This window comes from Staurois parvus, unplaced genomic scaffold (assembly GCF_062004578.1).
Source record: "Staurois parvus isolate SC_StPar_1 unplaced genomic scaffold, SC_StPar_1.0 ptg003917l, whole genome shotgun sequence".
NCBI classification, from domain to species: Eukaryota; Metazoa; Chordata; class Amphibia; order Anura; family Ranidae; genus Staurois; species Staurois parvus.
This window is the reverse complement of record NW_028321712.1, coordinates 25,077-43,634: the sequence shown is the minus strand read 5'-3', so window position 1 is coordinate 43,634 and position 18,558 is coordinate 25,077. Positions and strand designations below refer to the sequence as shown.

The following is an 18,558-nucleotide window of genomic DNA, read 5'->3' as shown; positions in this document are numbered from 1 at the left end:
TCTCTGGCTCACGTGTGCGCTCTCACATGCTCTTTCTCATGCTCTGTCTTTCTGGCTTGTGCTCTCTTGGGCTTCTGCGCTCTTGAGCTCTCTCTCCTGGGTTCTTGCTTGCTCACATGCGCTCGCGCTCTCTCTGGCTCTCTCTCGAGCATACATTCATTCTCTCTCTCTCTTGGGCTTGCCCGCTCTCTCTCTGGCTTGCTCTCTTGTGTTCTCTCGCTCTCTCACGCTCGTTCTCTCTCCTCTGGCTCCAGCAGTGTTGGGTAGCTCCATTCTGGGTGGGGATGTTGGCGGAGCATCCAGTAAGGCTTGTTCTCACCTGTACAGTGCAGGGCGGGACAGAATCCATAACTGATCTGGTCTGATCTGGACTCTCCATTCTCTGTCTGTCTCATCCAAACTGCACAGCTTCCTCCTCCTTCTCCTCGTCCTCCTCCTCTCCGCAGCTTCTCCAAGGTAAGAGCTTGCAGCCTCCAGATCAGACTGGACTCAACTTCTCCGACTTCTCTCCAGCTCTGCCGACTCAGGATCTCCTCTCTGCTTCAGTAACAACTTTTTACTTCTTGTTGTCACTTTGTTGTGTTTAGACTTTGCTGGGTGTTGTGGGGAGATAATGATCAGCTGACTCAGGGAGACTCATAACACCTAAAGTGATACATTGTATCTGTAGGCGATAAAAGCTGCAACGTTTTGTCATGCGGGGATATTTGAGCGCTCACTATTTTTTTTTTTTTTTTTTATAATTTGCGTTTCCAACATTTTTTTTTTCCTTTTTTCCTTTTTTTTTTTTTTACCTCCACTTTAAAAATCCCAAAAATTTGCAAAGTTGTACAAAAGTCACATTTTGTTCGATAAATGCGTGAGACAGGCGGGTGTGTGTAATGTAATCCGATGATGGCCCCCCGGCCAGCTTGTATGGGTCTTCTTATTAATAGGAAAGAGACCAGAAAGTGGCGCCCCCGGGTAATACTTTGGCCATTGGGATACCCAGGGATGGAGGATTTTAAAATTGGAGAATCTCTGTGAGCTGGGGGCCGGGCGCACTTTATACAGCGGTTACGAACATCTGATCACCATAAGCGATCCTCAAATTGAGCGTCTCTGGCGGTTTCCAACCACCATTTGACGCAATGTGTGCCCGAAAAGAGAGTGTATGTGGATATGCAGCAGTTAACTAAAAAATATGTAATTTCAATCCAAAAAAGTTTACATTATCTTCGTGTGTGTGTGTGTAATTTCTTTTTTTTTTTTCTGTATTGTTGCATTTTTTTTTTTTTTTTTAATTCACGGTATTCTTGTATGATAATATTATTTATTTATTTTTTTGTTTTTTTAATTCAAGGTATTCTTGTATGATATTATTATTTATTTTTGTTTTTTTTTAATTCACGGTATTCTTGTATGATAATATTATTTATTTATTTTTTTGTTTTTTTAATTCAAGGTATTCTTGTATGATATTATTATTTATTTTTGTGTTTTTTTAATTCAAGGTATTCTTGTATGATTTTATTATTTATTATTATTATTTATTAATTATTTATTTATTTATTTTTAACTCAAGGTATTTTGCATGACTTAAATTCATGCAAGAATACCTTGAATTAAAAAAAAAAAAAAAAAAAATCAAGGTATTGTTGCATAATTTTTTTTTTTTAAATTATTATTTATGGTATTGCATGAATTGTTTTTTTTTTTTTTTATTTAATGTCAGGTATTATTATTTTTATTATTATTATTATTATTATTACTATTCTTATTCAAAGTCTTGCTGCATGGTTGTTGTTGTTGTTGTTGTTTTTTTTTTTTTTTCTTTTCTCCAAAGTACTGTAAGAGCTCTTACACATGTGCGGCTGGGGAGGGCAGTAAAAATAGACAGTTGAACCACGGTTTTAGCAGCCCATCTTCCCCACGATCACCTCCCCCTGCCTGAATATGAACCATACCGCTCATGGCTGCACACGCGCCACATTTGCAATACAGTGGAAAATGTAAACCGCACGGGGCCATGTTGCGCTGCCAAACACACATAATGCGGTTCAATGGGACCACCCTGCAACCGTCCTGCAATCCTGTGCAGTGCACGCGATATTGCGGCAATTATCGGGTTAAATTTAGGTGGAGACCTATCGCCTCCTCGCCACCTTTTTTTTAAAAACGTCGTGGATCGCTTTTCAGAGGAGCATCAGTCGCTGCCACAGGTGTGAACAAGCCGTGAAGCTGACATTCAACAAACTTGTGCTGCAGCTGCGTCTTTCCTGATGCCTTCCCAGTGACTGCGATTGATTCACCACCAGTGAATGTTTGTTTTGGTTCAAGTCACATTTTCTGCTTGATAAAGAAGCCCCTAAAAGCCGAGTTGTTAAATCTTGTTGCGACATTTTAAAAAGTTGCAAAACCTGAGCAATTATCTTCAGGGGGTGGCGGGGGGGTGGGGAGTATTCTGCATATTCCATGTATTTTAGGCAGATTTCCATATAACTCAATGGAAGTATGGATGACCATTCCAGGGCTGCACTCCACTTGGTTTGCATTGCATTTTTCCAGGGAATGCGCTGCGCGATTCCCCCCCACCCCCCAATTCATTTTGAAGGGGACTGAGCTACACTGGACGGCACCAAAACCAGTGCGTACGCTACTTTGAAAAACGCACCGCAACCAGATCCCACGGTACTTCTGCACCCCGTGAGGCAGTGCAGGTAAACGCACCGCAACCAGATCCCACGGTACTTCTGCACCCCGCGAGGCAGTGCAGGCAAACGCACCGCAACCAGATCCCACGGTACTGCCGCACCCCGCGAGGCAGTGCAGGCAAACGCACCGCAACCAGATCCCACGGTACTTCTGCACCCCGCGAGGCAGTGCATGCAAACGCACCGCAACCAGATCCCACGGTACTTCTGCACCCCGTGAGGCAGTGCAGGCAAACGCGCCGCAACCAGATCCCACGGTACTTCTGTACCCGGTGAGGCAGTGCAGGTAAACGCACCGCAACCAGATCCCACGGTACTTCTGTACCCGGTGAGCCAGTGCAGGCAAACGCGCCGCAACCAGATCCCACGGTACTGCCGCACCCCGCGAGGCAGTGCAGGCAACCGCAACCAGATCCCACGGTACTTCTGTACCCGGTGAGGCAGTGCAGGCAAACGCACCGCAACCAGATCCCACGGTACTTCTGTACCCGGTGAGGCAGTGCAGGCAAACGCGCCGCAACCAGATCCCACAGTACTGCCGCACCCCGCGAGGCAGTGCAGGCAAACGCGCCGCAACCAGATCCCACGGTACTGCCGCACCCCGCGAGGCAGTGCAGGCAAACGCGCCGCAACCAGATCCCACGGTACTGCCGCACCCCGCGAGGCAGTGCAGGCAAACGCGCCGCAACCAGATCCCACGGTACTTCTGTACCCGGTGAGGCAGTGCAGGTAAACGCGCCGCGACCAGATCCCACGGTACTTCTGTACCCCGTGAGGCAGTGCAGGCAAAGGCACCGTAACCAGATCCCTCGTACTTCCGCACCCCGTGAGGCAGTGCAGGCAAAGGCACCGCATTTGGCGACTTACATTTGGGGTGTAGTTAACATTGACATCTGCTGCAGGGGGCAACTGCGGTGCATTTTGAACGCGGTGCCGGAAACGCTTCCCGCGCCGAGTTCTGGTGTGAACGGGCCATAGATGCAGAAAGCCATCGGGTAGCAGAGGTAGACGTGCATCTAAATCTGCTTTCCCCTGAAACCTGATCTGCGTTCAGATCGCGCTTCAGAGGCGGTTAGGAAGCGATGCATCCCCTCCTCAGCGTCTTTTTCGACCCCATTTTTTTGTGACAATTGTACCGCAACTGCTTGAATGTGGCACCGCCCGCCAATTATTATATGTCACATAAACATTGCCGAGGGCGAAACATCGCAACCGCGGCACAGGAACGCCCCCCCCCCCATCCTTTGTGATCTGCATTCGAACGCATACGCGCGATTGAATGCATAGGCCAGGTTTTCATGGCCTCCAGCAGAGCCAAACCCTGTTTTTTAGTTTTGGATGGAGTGAGGCAAGGGTTAGAACCCCCGGCCGGATCTTATTGCACCAAATCTCAGAAAGCGGGCGCACTCCAACGCAAATCCTCTGCGGTATTTTTGAGGGCACGTCAAACATGTGAGAGTTGGCACCATATACAGTGATGGCCCCAAACTCCCTAGCGGTGGTGTTCTGGGGGTCTGGTTCTGGGTGGATTTGTTCTGAGATGTCCCCACTGGTGGGATTTCCCATCACTTCCTGTCCCGGGGAGAAAGTTTCTCCAAAGTGCTGGAATTCCCATCTTTAGACGGATCGCATTGCATCCCTTCAGTTCTATGATTTCCTGTTTTGGTTTCTTAAGCTGGCCGCACAGCACTAGAATTCCGTTTTTTTTAAATGTTCATTTTCAGAACTTTCTTTCAGCATTTTCGACTACAGTGACTCAATTGTGAGCATTTGTTGCAGGTTAAAGGTGGGGGGAGGTCAGATTGAGGAACATCTCAGGTGAAGGTTAGGGGGCCATGTGCAGACACCCCTTGACCAACCAATCTGGGATCCTAGACAAGGGGTCTCCAAACAAGGGGCCAGTATAGTGTTCAGATTTTTTGGAAATGTTCCGGTCTTGGTGGTCGGTGAGAGTAAACCATGCCTGTGGACAGGAGGAGAAGGAATAGTAACCAAACATTGGTGTTGGGGAGGAATGGTGCCTCATCATATGTGTCAGTGGAACGAATGGAGCCCCATCATTGGTGTCAGGAGGCGCGGTGCCCCATCATTGGTGTCAGGAGGCGCGGTGCCCCATCATTGGTGTCTGGAGCCGGGGCGGACTGACAACTCATGGGGCCCCCGGGCAATAGGGGATCATGGGGCCCCTGTGTCCTTGCCCACACTCAAAGCATATCCAAAAAAGCCTATAAAAGGTGCCAGGGGCATTTCATGGGGCCCCCTACTGACCCAGGCAGTGCCTGAGTGCTCAAATGGTCAGTCCACCCCTGGTCAGGAGGAACAGTGTCCCATCATTGGTGTCCATGGGAAGAATAGTGCCCCATCATTGGTGTCCATGGGAAGAATAGTGTCCCATCATTGGTGTCAGTGGAGGGAATCGTGTCCCAACATTGGTGTCCATGGGAAGAATAGTGTCCCATCATTAGTGTCAGCGGGAGGAATAGTGCCCCATCATTGGTGTCCATGGGAAGAATAGTGTCCCATCACTGGTGTCCGTGGAACGAATGGTGACCCATCAGTAGTTGCGGGAGGAATGGTGCCCCATCAGTGGTGTTGAGAGGAACGGTGTCCCATCATTGGTGTCCATGGGAAGAATAGTGTCCCATCATTGGTGTACTGAAAATTGGCCTGGACTGGAAGAGGGTGAAAGTGTCCGGACTGGAAGGGGGGAAAGTGTCCGGACTGGAAGGGGGGAAAGTGTCGGGACTGGAAGGGGGGGAAAGTGTCGGGACTGGAAGGGGGGGAAAGTGTCGGGACTGGAAGGGGGGGAAAGTGTCGGGACTGGAAGGGGGGGAAAGTGTCGGGACTGGAAGGGGGGGAAAGTGTCGGGACTGGAAAGGGGGGAAAGTGTCGGGACTGGAAGGGGGGGGGAAAGTGTCGGGACTGGAAGGGGGGGAAAGTGTCGGGACTGGAAGGGGGGGGAAAGTGTCGGGACTGGAAGGGGGGGGAAAGTGTCGGGACTGGAAGGGGGGGGAAAGTGTCGGGACTGGAAGGGGGGGGGGGGGAAGTGTCGGGACTGGAAGGGGGGGGGGAAAGTGTCGGGACTGGAAGGGGGGGGGGAAAGTGTCGGGACTGGAAGGGGGGGGGGAAAGTGTCGGGACTGGAAGGAGGGGGGAAAGTGTCGGGACTGGAAGGGGGGGGAAAGTGTCGGGACTGGAAGGGGGTGACAGTGTCGGGACTGGAAGGGGGTGACAGTGTCGGGACTGGAAGGGGGTGACAGTGTCGGGACTGGAAGGGGGTGACAGTGTCGGGACTGGAAGGGTGGGGGAAGCGTCCGGACTGGAAGTGGTTAAAAAGAGACAACTTCTCAAAAGATCTGTAGATCCAGAAATAGTTCCTTTTGGCATAAACCACATGAAAAAATTGAAATGTCACCGAATTTCTTCGTTGCCCTCCATGGCGAGGATCGCTCTACTAAAACAGTTCTTATGAGGCAAATGAACTGGAAAATTGTACATTTAAGACGTCGATCCAGCGTGTACGGGCAGCTTTCCGCCCAGAGTGAGAACTTCCACTGAATTATTTCGATGTTTTTTGTTTCGGAGGTGCGATTATCTCATGTTTCTGCTCGTTGCGTCTTGTTTATCTTGCCGGGTTTTCCTTTTTTTTTTTTTTTTTTTTTTTTTTTTGTCCAATCTCCTGAGAAAATCCTAAAATGACTTTTATGTTTAGGGAGTTGTCATTGAACTGATCGATGTTCAGGGAGTTGTCATTGAACTGATCGATGTTCAGGGAGTTGTCATTGAACTGATCGATGTTCAGGGAGTTGTCATTGAACTGATCGATGTTCAGGGAGTTGGGTTAGGTGGAGAGTTGGCATGATATTGACAAAGGAGGAAGGGTACTTGGCAATGAATTGATCAATTTTTATTTATTTTTTTTTTCCATAATACATTTTTTTTATTTGGTTTTACAAATACAGGCGTACCTCGATTTACGAATTTAATTCGTTCCGCGGGACTTTTCGTGTTGCGAAACATTCGTAAACCAAAACATGGTCAGAAAAAAATTGTAAATGCATTGAAAACCAATTAAAACTTTTTTTTTTTTTTTTACTTTTTTTTTTCTGACCTCAAACGGATTAATTGGTTTTCAATGCATTTACAATTTTTTTAAATCATGTCCCTGTACAGTATTTATGCCTTTTTAAAGTGCGCTTTATGAAGAGTTTTGAACAGATAAAAATGTTGACTTTTTTCTGACCTCCGGAACGGATTAATTGGTTTTCAAAGCATTTATGAATATTTTTGAATCATGTCCCTGTACAGTATTTATGCCTTTAAAGTGCACTTTATAAAGAGTTTTGAACAGATAAAACTTTTTTTACTTTTTCTGACCTCCGGAACGGGTCAGCTGTTCAAAACTCTTTATAAAGTGCACTTTAAAGGCATAAATACTGTACATATGAAAAGGAGGAGGGGTTATGGAGAGTAGGGTGGGGCAGATGAGGAGGAGGAGGAGGAAGGGTTATGGAGAGGAGGATGGGGCAGATGAGGAGGGGTTATGGAAAGGAGGATGGGGCAGATGATGATGAGGAGGAGTTATGGAGAAGGAGGAGGGGTTATGGAGAGGAGGCTGGGGCAGATGAGAATGATGGGGCAGATGAGAAGGAGGAAAGGGTTATGGAGAGGAGGATGGGGCAGATGAGGATGGAGATGATGGAAAGGAGGGTGCAGCAGAGGAGGGGTTATGGAGATGAGGGGGAGGAGGGGTTTTGGAGAGGAGGATGGGGCAGATGAGAAGGAGGAGTGGTTATGGAGAGTAGGATGGGGCAGATGAGGCGGAGTTATGGAGAAGAGGATGGGTCAGATTAGAAGGAGGAGGGGTTATGGAGAGAAGGATGTGGCAGATGAGAATGATGGGGCAGATGAGGAGGAGGAGGGGTTATGGAGAGGAGGATGGGGCAGATGAGGATGGAGATGATGGAGAGGAGGGTGCAGCAGAGGAGGGGTTTGGAGAGGAGGATGGGGCAGATGATGAGGAGGAGTTATGGAGAAGAGGATGGGGCAGATAAGGAGGAGGGGTTATGGAGAGGAGGATGGGGCAGATGAGAATGATGGGGCAGATGAGATGGAGGAGGGGTTATGGAGAGGAGGATGGGGCAGAAGAGGATGGAGAGGAGGGTGCAGCAGAAAAGGGGTTATGGAGATGTGGAGGAGGAGGGGTTTTGGAGAGGAGGATGGGGCAGATGAGGAGGGGTTATGGAGATGGGAGGAGGAGGAGGGGTTTTGGAGAGGAGGATGGGGCAGATGAGGAGGGGTTATGGACATGCGGGGAGGAGAAGGCTCAGTTCTTCTTCATTTTTTTTTTTATGCATTATAAAGTAGGCAGGGCTGACACCACCTGCTTATGAATTCATGGCTGCGTTGTCATGTCAGAGAGGATGCTGGGAGTACACTGTATTCCTGGATCCAGCGCAGGTATCTCTCTGTACTCGCAGTGTGTATAAAGGGATCAATCACGGACAATGTTTGTATTCCGGAGATGTAGGAAATATTTTTTTACCCTGATTTTTTTTTTCTTATTTTGACACTTTGCACCCCAGTGAGCCGCGCTGAGCGCTCCTATTAAACGATCCAGAACAAACATCTGTGAACGAGCCGCAGGTCGATAAGTCAGTAACAATGAGTTGCCGGTCGGGTTGTTCGCCGTCTTTTATGGTTTGTTGGTTTTCTGATACATGAGTTTATTGGGCGATGGCGGTGCGCGCGGTGCGTTGTGTTTGCTGCACGCTGTGTACTTTTATCTTCTATGGGCTTTGTATTCTAATGACGGCTCTGGTGTGATCGCCGTCTGCGCCCTCGTCTGTACGCTCCGGATTATTCCCGCTATGACCGGCCATGGGCGGTGGAAGAGCCTCCAGGCTTGAGATGTTCTTCTGATTGTATGAACCCCCCAAGGCCTGGATCCACGCCAATTGTTTTTGTTTTGATGCGTATTGAAATCAATGGAGATGCATGTCATGGCATTGACGCATCTTGGTGCATGAAAACGCAGCAAGACGCACGGTTCTGCGCATTGCCGTTCAATACAAAGTGCATTGCAACGTGTCTGGGAAGACGTTTTTTCTCCGACCTCACCAGCTGCCCGGGCCGGTATTGAGGCTACAGAAAGCCAGGCATGTAGCATTTCCAGATGGCAGCCCCTGTATGTTACCCTCTGAGAGCCATCGGTTCCTTCTCGTGATTACCGGGGGCCTGTAGTGACCGTGCGGTCCATACATCAGCAGATTGGTGTCGGACTTGGAGATGTGGTCGCAATGACTTTCAGCTGTTTATGGATCTGTAAACTGTCAGGTTGTTTACACGTGTCAGAAAAAGAACACATTTTTGGAGACAGAAAATCTTGTGTTCTAAAAATTATTTCTTTTGTGCCAAATCTGGTGTGGCCCTAAAAATTGGCCCTCGAGGGCAGAGCTCTATCCAGCTGCCTAATATACTACGTCAAGAACTTGTCAAGTCACGTTCTGTCCCTTGTACCAAAGTTCCCCTCACCAAACCTGTCTGACTGGCAATATAATGCCTGAAGGTGTCCTGGCCCCGAGGGGCCCTAAGGCATGAAGAGGGGACTGGAGGGCTGAGCCTGGACCCCTTACTGCATGCTGGGGGGGGGGGGGGGGAGGGGCAGAGCTGACCCATTTCACTACATTGGGCTTTTCTCCAAAAATTTATCCAGATCGAGGAAATGTAACCAACCAGCCTCCAAATTTTCTTTTTCTTGTATTTCTTTTCCCGTTTCTCTCGCTCCCCCCTCTCTCACTCGATCTTCCCCCTCTCTCTCTCCGCCCTCTCCTGCTCGCCCCCTCTCCCCCCCTCTCTCGCTCTCCCCCCCTCTCTCGCTCTCCCCCCCTCTCTCGCTCTCCCCCCTCTCTCGCTCTCCCCCTCTCTCTCTCGCTCTCCCCCTCTCTCTCTCTCGCTCTCCCCTCTCTCTCTCTCGCTCTCCCCCTCTCTCTCTCTCGCTCCCCCCTCTCTCTCTCTCGCTCCCCCCCCTCTCACTCTCTCTCTCCCCCCTCTCACTCTCTCGCTCTCCCCCCTCTCACTCTCTCGCTCTCCCCCCTCTCACTCTCCCCCCTCTCACTCTCTCGCTCTCCCCCCTCTCACTCTCTCGCTCTCCCCCCTCTCACTCTCTCGCTCTCCCCCCCTCTCTCACTCTCTCGCTCTCCCCCCTCTCTCTCTCTCGCTCTCCCCCCTCTCTCTCTCTCGCTCTCCCCCCTCTCTCTCTCTCGCTCTCCCCCCCTCTCTCTCTCTCGCTCTCCCCCCCTCTCTCTCTCTCGCTCTCCCCCCATCTCTCGCTCTCCCCCCATCTCTCGCTCTCCCCCATCTCTCGCTCTCCCCCCATCTCTCGCTCTCCCCCCATCTCTCGCTCTCCCCCCATCTCTCGCTCTCCCCCCATCTCTCGCTCTCCCCCCATCTCGCCCTCTCTCGCTCTCCCCCCATCTCTCGCTCCTCCCCCCATCTCTCGCTCCTCCCCCCATCTCTCGCTCCTCCCCCCATCTCTCGCTCCTCCCCCCATCTCTCGCTCCTCCCCCCATCTCTCGCTCCTCCCCCATCTCTCGCCCTCTCGCTCCTCCCCCCATCTCTCGCCCTCTCGCTCCTCCCCCCATCTCTCGCTCTCGCTCCTCCCCCCATCTCTCGCTCTCCCCCCATCTCTCGCTCTCTCGCTCCTCCCCCCATCTCTCGCTCCTCCCCCCATCTCTCGCTCCTCCCCCCATCTCTCGCTCCTCCCCCCATCTCTCGCTCTCTCGCTCCCCCCCATCTCGCTCCCCCCCATCTCTCGCTCCCCCCATCTCTCGCTCTACCCCATCTCTCGCTCTACCCCATCTCTCGCTCTACCCCATCTCTCGCTCTACCCCATCTCTCGCTCTACCCCATCTCTCGCTCTACCCCATCTCTCGCTCTACCCCATCTCTCGCTCTACCCCATCTCTCGCTCTACCCCATCTCTCGCTCTCCCCCCATCTTTCGCTCTCTCGCTCCTCCCCCCATCTCTCGCTCCTCCCCCCATCTCTCGCTCCTCCCCCCATCTCTCGCTCCTCCCCCCATCTCTCGCTCCTCCCCCCATCTCTCGCTCTCCCCCCATCTCTCGCTCTCCCCCCATCTCTCGCTCTCACCCCATCTCTCGCTCTCCCCCCATCTCTCACTCTCCCCCCATCTCTCGCCCTCTCGCTCCTCCCCCCATCTCGCCCTCTCGCTCCCCCCCCCCATCTCGCCCTCTCGCTCCCCCCCCCATCTCTCGCTCTCCCCCATCTCTCGCTCTCCCCATCTCTCGCTCTCCCCCCATCTCTCGCTCTCCCCCCATCTCTCGCTCTCCCCCCATCTCTCGCTCTCCCCCCATCTCTCGCCCTCTCCGCTCCTCCCCCCATCTCTCGCTCCTCCCCCCATCTCTCGCTCCTCCCCCCATCTCTCGCTCCTCCCCCCCATCTCGCCCTCTCGCTCCTCCCCCCCATCTCTCGCTCCCCCCCCATCTCTCGCTCCCCCCCCCATCTCTCGCTCCTCCCCCCCATCTCTCGCTCCTCCCCCCCATCTCTCGCTCCTCCCCCCCATCTCTCGCTCCTCCCCCCATCTCTCGCTCCTCCCCCCCATCTCTCGCTCCTCCCCCCATCTCTCGCTCCTCCCCCCATCTCTCGCTCCTCCCCCCATCTCTCGCTCCTCCCCCCATCTCTCTCGCTCTCTCTCGCTCTCCCCCGTCTCTCTCTCTCTCTCTCTCGCTCTCCCCCCCATCTCTCTCTCTCTCTCTCTCGCTCTCCCCCATCTCTCTCTCTCTCTCTCTCGCTCTCCCCCCATCTCTCTCTCTCTCTCTCTCTCGCTCTCCCCCCATCTCTCTCTCTCGCTCTCTCGCTCTCCCCCCATCTCTCTCTCTCGCTCTCTCTCTCTCTCTCTCCCCCCATCTCTCTCTCTCGCTCTCTCTCTCTCTCTCTCCCCCCATCTCTCTCTCTCTCTCTCTCGCTCTCCCCCCATCTCTCTCTCGCTCTCTCTCGCTCTCCCCCCATCTCTCTCTCGCTCTCCCCCTTCTCTCTCTCTCTCTCTCGCTCTCCCCCTTCTCTCTCTCTCTCTCTCGCTCTCCCCCCTTCTCTCTCTCTCTCGCTCTCCCCCCTTCTCTCTCTCTCTCTCTCTCTCGCTCTCCCCCCTTCTCTCTCTCTCTCTCTCTCGCTCTCTCCCCCCCTTCTCTCTCTCTCTCTCTCGCTCTCCCCCTTCTCTCTCTCCCCCCTTTCTCTCTCTCTCCCCCCCTCCCCTCTCTCCCTTTCTCCCCTCCCTCTCTCTCGTGCTCTCTTCCCGCCTCTCTTTCTCTCTCTCTTGCGCTCTCTCCCCCTTCTCTTTCTCTCTCGCACTCATCCATCAAACAAGGGATCATTGGCTGAGCCTACTGGTTTGACAATGTAGCAGAAAATGTCTATTGGGCTCAAAACAGAAACTCCTGGACAGAAATCTCTAACAGGAGAACAAATGAATCTGTGATTTTGCCTGCTTCTGTGGCCAAGTGTTTTGTTTTGTTTTTTTTTTCAATGGAATGTCCCTTTTACGCAGGTCATGACGCACATCAGTGCTGTGACCATGTGAATGAGCCCCTATGCTGTATCACAACAGTACAGAGCAGTGTAAGTATCAATGTTACTTTGTAACCTTCGATCGGTCACCAGGAAAATCTGAGCTTATGACGAATTGGAAGGACGAACTGATGTTTTCCTAGTTGGGAACATCTGGGGATTTGCAGGTGGCGTGGTTGGGGGGGGGGGGGGGGTTGTTTGCATTTCCAGGCACCGCAGAGGTAACACAAATAGCTGAGTTCTGAGCCTTGCTCCCCCCTCCTCCATGTCGCTGTGCGCTCAGCGCCCGGATACAGTTTCCAGCCTTGTGTAGGAGCCGCCTGTAGATGAATGGACACTGAGGTCAGCGTGATATCTGAATCCTGAAGATTTGTAAACACTCAGCAAGCCCTGATCTGGGCGGCGTCCAACTATGCTGGATTCGGCTCGCCAAATATTGTCGGAGACGAAAAAACCCCAACAACGCATATTTCCAGCGTCCGGCCCGCAAGTTCTGCCGCGAGGCGAATGATCCTCCACTTTGCTCCGCCATACCTTGATGTAGGAGCCGCCTAATTCTCCGTGACGCGTTGAAGTGTACGAACGTCATATATAGCACGTTACCCGTCTGATTTGTATTGCAACGCACCTTCATGTGCTGCCACGCCCCACAACGCAGGAGCACCGCCTCATCGCATTCTGCTGCCACGCCCCACAACGCAGGAGCACCGCCTCATCGCATTCTGCTGCCACGCCCCACAACGCAGGAGCACCGCCTCATCGCATTCTGCTGCCACGCCCCACAACGCAGGAGCACCGCCTCATCGCATTCTGCTGCCACGCCCCACAACGCAGGAGCACCGCCTCATCGCATTCTGCTGCCACGCCCCACAACGCAGGAGCACCGCCTCATCGCATTCTGCTGCCACGCCCCACAACGCAGGAGCACCGCCCATTCTGCTGCCACGCCCCACAACGCAGGAGCACCGCCCATTCTGCTGCCACGCCCCACAACGCAGGAGCACCGCCCATTCTGCTGCCACGCCCCACAACGCAGGAGCACCGCCCATTCTGCTGCCACGCCCCACAACGCAGGAGCACCGCCCATTCTGCTGCCACGCCCCACAACGCAGGAGCACCGCCCATTCTGCTGCCACGCCCCACAACGCAGGAGCACCGCCCATTCTGCTGCCACGCCCCACAACGCAGGAGCACCGCCCATTCTGCTGCCACGCCCCACAACGCAGGAGCACCGCCCATTCTGCTGCCACGCCCCACAACGCAGGAGCACCGCCTCATCGCATTCTGCTGCCACGCCCCACAACGCAGGAGCACCGCCTCATCACATTCTGCTGCCATGCGCAGGGGTGGACTGACAATTCATGGGGCCCCCGGGCAATAGGGGATCATGGGGCCCCTGTGCCCTTGCCCAAACTCAAAAAAGCCTATGAAAAAGGTACCGGGGCATCTCATGGGGCCCCTACTGACCCTGGGCCCTCGGCCAGTGCCCGAGTTTCTAAATGGTCAGTAAGCCCCTGGCCACGCCCCACAATGCAGGAGCACTGCCTCATCGCATTCTGCTGCCACGCCCCACAATGCAGGAGCACCGCCTCATCGCATTCTGCTGCCACGCCCAGGGGTGGACTGACAATTCATGGGGCCCCCGGGCAATAGGGGATCATGGGGCCCCTGTGCCCTTGCCCAAACTCAAAAAAGCCTATGAAAAAGGTACCAGGGGCATCTCATGGGGCCCCTACTGACCCTGGGCCCTCGGCCAGTGCCCGAGTTTCCAAATGGTCAGTACGCCCCTGGCTACGCCCCACAACGCAGGAGCACCACCTCATCGCATTCTGCTGCCCAGCAAAATAAACGAAACTTCAGTGCTGTGATGCATGTTACGTGTTACTGCGCATTGCGTTGCCACAACACAGTGATGGTCCAGCTCCACAGGGCTAGGAATATGCATCCCTGACCCCATCATTTACCAATGGGAGCATATTGGTTATAAATAGGACCCCAATATTTGGTAACAGGACCCCGTTTGGTATTACTACCCTATTATTTGGTAAAAGGAATGCGCTGTTTGGTACTAGGACCCCGTTGTTTTTTACTAGGACCCCATTATTTGGCAGTAGGACCCCATGTTTTGGTAATAGGATCCCATTATTTGATGATAGCAGCCCGTTTTAGTAATATGACCCTGTTTGGTAACAGGACCCCGTTTGGTATTACTACCCTAATATTTGGTACTAGGACCCCATTGTTTGGTACTAGGACCCCATTGTTTGGTACTAGGACCCCATTGTTTGGTAATAGGATCCCATTATTTAATGATAGCAGCCCGTTTTAGTAATATGACCCTGTTTGGCAATAGGACTGCGCTGTTTGGTACCAGGACCCCATTGTTTGGTACCAGGACCCCATTGTTTGGTACCAGGACCCCATTGTTTGGTACCAGGACCCCATTGTTTGGTAATAGGACCCCATTATTTGGCATTAGGATCCCATTGTTTGGTAACAGGACCCCCTTTGGTATTACTGCCCTATTATTTAGTAATAGGACCCCATTATTTGGCAATAGGACTGCGCTGTTTGGTACTAGAACCCCGTTGTTTGGTGATTGGACCCCATTATTTAGCAATAGGACTGTTGTTTGGTAATAGGACCCCATTGATTGGCAATAGGACCCTGTTGTTTGTTATTAATACCCTGTGTTTTGGTAATAGGGTCCCACTATTTGGTGATAGCAGCCAGGTTTAATAATAGGACCCTGTTGTTTGGTGTTAGGATCCCATTATTTGGCATTTCCTCAATGTACGGTCTGATCACTGGGGGAGGGGAGACTGAGGAAATGCCTCCTCCTCCTTCTACAAAGTTACAATGTACGGTCTGATCACCGGGGGAGGGGAGACTGAGGAAATGCCTCCTCCTCCTTCTACAAAGTTACAATGTACGGTCTGATCACTGGGGGAGGGGAGACTGAGGAAATGCCTCCTCCTCCTTCTACAAAGTTACAATGTACAGTCTGATCACCGGGGGAGGGGAGACTGAGGAAATGCTTCCTGCAGCAAAGTGAAGTTTAAGGAAAAGCTAAAAAAAATTGTATTTTTTTAACCCTTCTATATCCGGGTTTCCAGCCCAGACTGGGATAGGTAGGTCAGAGGTGTGCGAAGATTTTCTGCGCGGATGCACAGACGCCGCCAGGTTCCGGCCGGTGGCCAGTGTAGCGCACAGCTGCAGCTTATTAACGCACCAATCCCGCCTCACGTGTGCGCCATCGGTGTCTGCCAGGTCCTGGATACCAGCGGTCCTGCGCCCACTCGCGCCGTGGAGGGGGGGGAGGGGCGCTCATTCAGCGGGTTTAGTTCCGCTCTTGTTAGTCGCTGTTCCCGGAGTGCAGCTTTGAAGAAAAGTTGTTGTGTTGCAGGTGTAGGGTCCTTTAAATGCTTAAAGGGGAACTCCGACCAATAATCAGATCACCTCCATGTATTGTGTCACCTAAGAAAATCTAACTTTCAAATCCGAATGTATTCCCTTTATGCGGATTCCGTGTACAGCGGCGTGCTTAGAATTCGCGTTCCTCGGCGCCGGTTGGCTGCGGCCCAGCTCCTTTTATAGAGTAGAAATGCATAATGGAAGCGTCTGCAGCGTGAAGATGAACAGGTGGTTAGCAGGAGCCGCCATCTTTAATGCCTACAAGGCAGCCATACGTGACACCGGAGGATTCGGTTACTCCGAAGAAATGTAGGATGTCAGCTGACCATGGTGGGGGAGGGGAGGGGCAGTAATATGGAGTAAGTCCATGTACTTCCATGACACCAATCTTGCAGTGCTGGTGTCAAAGGTGCAGTGCCCACCAGAGGCACAATCTGCAGGGAGTTCTAGGGACATTAGAGTGTAAGCTCCTCTGGTACAGAGACTGATGTGACTGTGGGGGAGGGGACATTAGAGCGTAAGCTCCTCTGGTACAGAGACTGATGGGACTGTGGGGGAGGAGACATTAGAGTGTAAGCTCCTCTGGTACAGAGACTGATGGGACTGTGGGGGAGGGGACATTAGAGCGTAAGCTCCTCTGGTACAGAGATTGATGGGACTGTGGGGGAGGGGACAGAGCGTATGCTCCTCTGGTACAGAGACTGATGGGACTGTGGGGGAGGGGACAGAGCGTAAGCTCCTCTGGTACAGAGACTGATGGGACTGTGGGGGAGGGGACATTAGAGCGTAAGCTCCTCTGGTACAGACTGATGTGACTGCGGGGGAGGGGACATTAGAGCGTAAGCTCCTCTGGTACTGGGACTGTGGGGGAGGAGGCATTAGAGCGTAAGCTCCTCTGGTACAGAGACTGATGGGACTGTGGGGGAGGGGGCATTAGAGCGTAAGCTCCTCTGGTACAGAGACTGATGGGACTGTGGGGGAGGGGACAGAGCGTAAGCTCCTCTGGTACAGACTGATGGGACTGTGGGGGAGGGGACATTAGAGCGTAAGCTCCTCTGGTACAGACTGATGTGACTGCGGGGGAGGGGACATTAGAGCGTAAGCTCCTCTGGTACTGGGACTGTGGGGGAGGGGACATTAGAGCGTAAGCTCCTCTGGTACAGAGACTGATGTGACTGTGGGGGAGGAGGCATTAGAGCGTAAGCTCCTCTGGTAAAGAGATTGATGTGACTGTGGGGGAGGGGACATTAGAGCGTAAGCTCCTCTGGTACAGAGACTGATGTGACTGTGGGGGAGGAGGCATTAGAGCGTAAGCTCCTCTGGTAAAGAGATTGATGTGACTGTGGGGGAGGGGACATTAGAGCGTAAGCTCCTCTGGCACAGAGTGGTCTCTATACAGCACTGCTGACCATGAACAATTCCTCTGCAGAGGTCCATTGGGCGGTCTTGTGGAGTTGGTTCCATAATGGGGAACATTCTAGAACAACATGAAAAGCCTTCTTCAACCTTTTGCAGATTGTTGGCGGCCATTTCTCTGCAACCTTTTTATTGGGTAATCCAGCGATTGTAACAAATTGTGTTTTAAATGATATAATCCAGCCGGTGATTTATTCGCAATTCTTTTCACGCCCAACGTTGGCTGTTGTAGTTTTGCTTGAAGTGTTGCCCAACATCTCCTCCTAATTCCGTGAGGTGGAGATAAACGCTCTTTTCTCAGTGGGAGCGCCGTGCCAGCCTTGAGCGAATGGTGACGAATGTTGCAATAAAGACGTGTTTGTGCCGGAGGATTCCATTGTCGGAGGGCTTCTCCTCGGTGCTCGTCCGGCAGGTGAAGGTCACCATAGACTCCGTGTAATCTTCTATCTTCTCTGTCAAGCCAGATTTCCCAACCTTCCAAGATCAGAAGGAAGGACACCTTCCATGACACCAATCTTGGTGCAGAATGTGTAGGCGGAGGACATAACCCCTCCCAGCCCCAGTTATATATTAACATTTAATACTGGATTTCTAATTGGTGAAAGCCAACCAATCGCCGCTCTTCATTTTTTAAAATAAAAGTCTACAAATCTAATTACAAAGAGGGACAACTGAGACCAAACGGGACATTGAGGTTGGATGGACAGTTCTTCCAAACGAGAGTCAGTTGGAAAGTATCCAAAAACATTTTCTTTTTCTATTCACAGATATTTTTGGACAGGGAATAAAAGCAGGGGTGTATTTACCACAAGGCACTTGCCTAGGGTGGCATTTTTCAGGGGGGCAGTACCTCCCCCCAGAAGAAGGGATAAAAGAAGGGACACGCACAGGGGCGAACTGACCATTTAGCCACTCGGGCACTGCCCCAAGGGCCCGGGGTCAGTAGGGGGCCCCATGATATGCCCCTGGTACTTTTTCATAGGCTTTTTTGGGTGTGGTTTGACTGTGGGCGAGGGCACAGGGGCCCCATGATTTCCTATTGCCCGGGGGCCCCATCAGTTGTCAGTCCGCCCCTGGACACGCGCACCATGGGAACCGGGTGGGATCCGAGAGAGGCTGCGAGCTGCTTGATGGTGTATGATAGAGCCTGACTCTCGTTCCCGGGGATGTCTAGAGTCGTGAAGATGAGTATCTCTCTGGGGGTGGGGGGATGGATAGTAGAAGGCTCTCCTGGGTGGGGGGTAGGGGTGATGTTGGTCAATGTCAGGCTTTCTCCGCAGGAGGGGGAAAGGGGGGTTCTGTTGGTTGGTGCCTGTGGGGGCAGACGATTTTGGTGTTGCCTAGGGCAGCACAAAACCTAAAAACACCACTGAACAGAAGAATTAGATGTTCTTTGCACTTTTGCTGTTTTTTTTTTTTTGCTGGCGTTTGCGCTTTTGAGCGCTTTTTTTTT

The 18,558-nt window shown here is 52.3% G+C and overlaps 1 protein-coding gene across 2 annotated transcripts in view; it reads left to right on the top strand.

Moving 5' to 3' along the window:
* The first annotated feature begins 277 nt into the window (after positions 1-277).
* The window catches only part of LOC149427285 (FXYD domain-containing ion transport regulator 3-like), a 42,353-nt gene continuing 24,072 nt past the window's right edge, over positions 278-18,558 (top strand). The window contains exon 1 of one of the 2 annotated variants that reach the window (XM_089668172.1): positions 278-545. The gene's annotated coding sequence lies outside the window, so the exon portion shown is untranslated. The remainder of the gene's footprint in view (positions 546-18,558) is intronic. The other variant, XM_089668171.1, reaches the window with a different exon arrangement.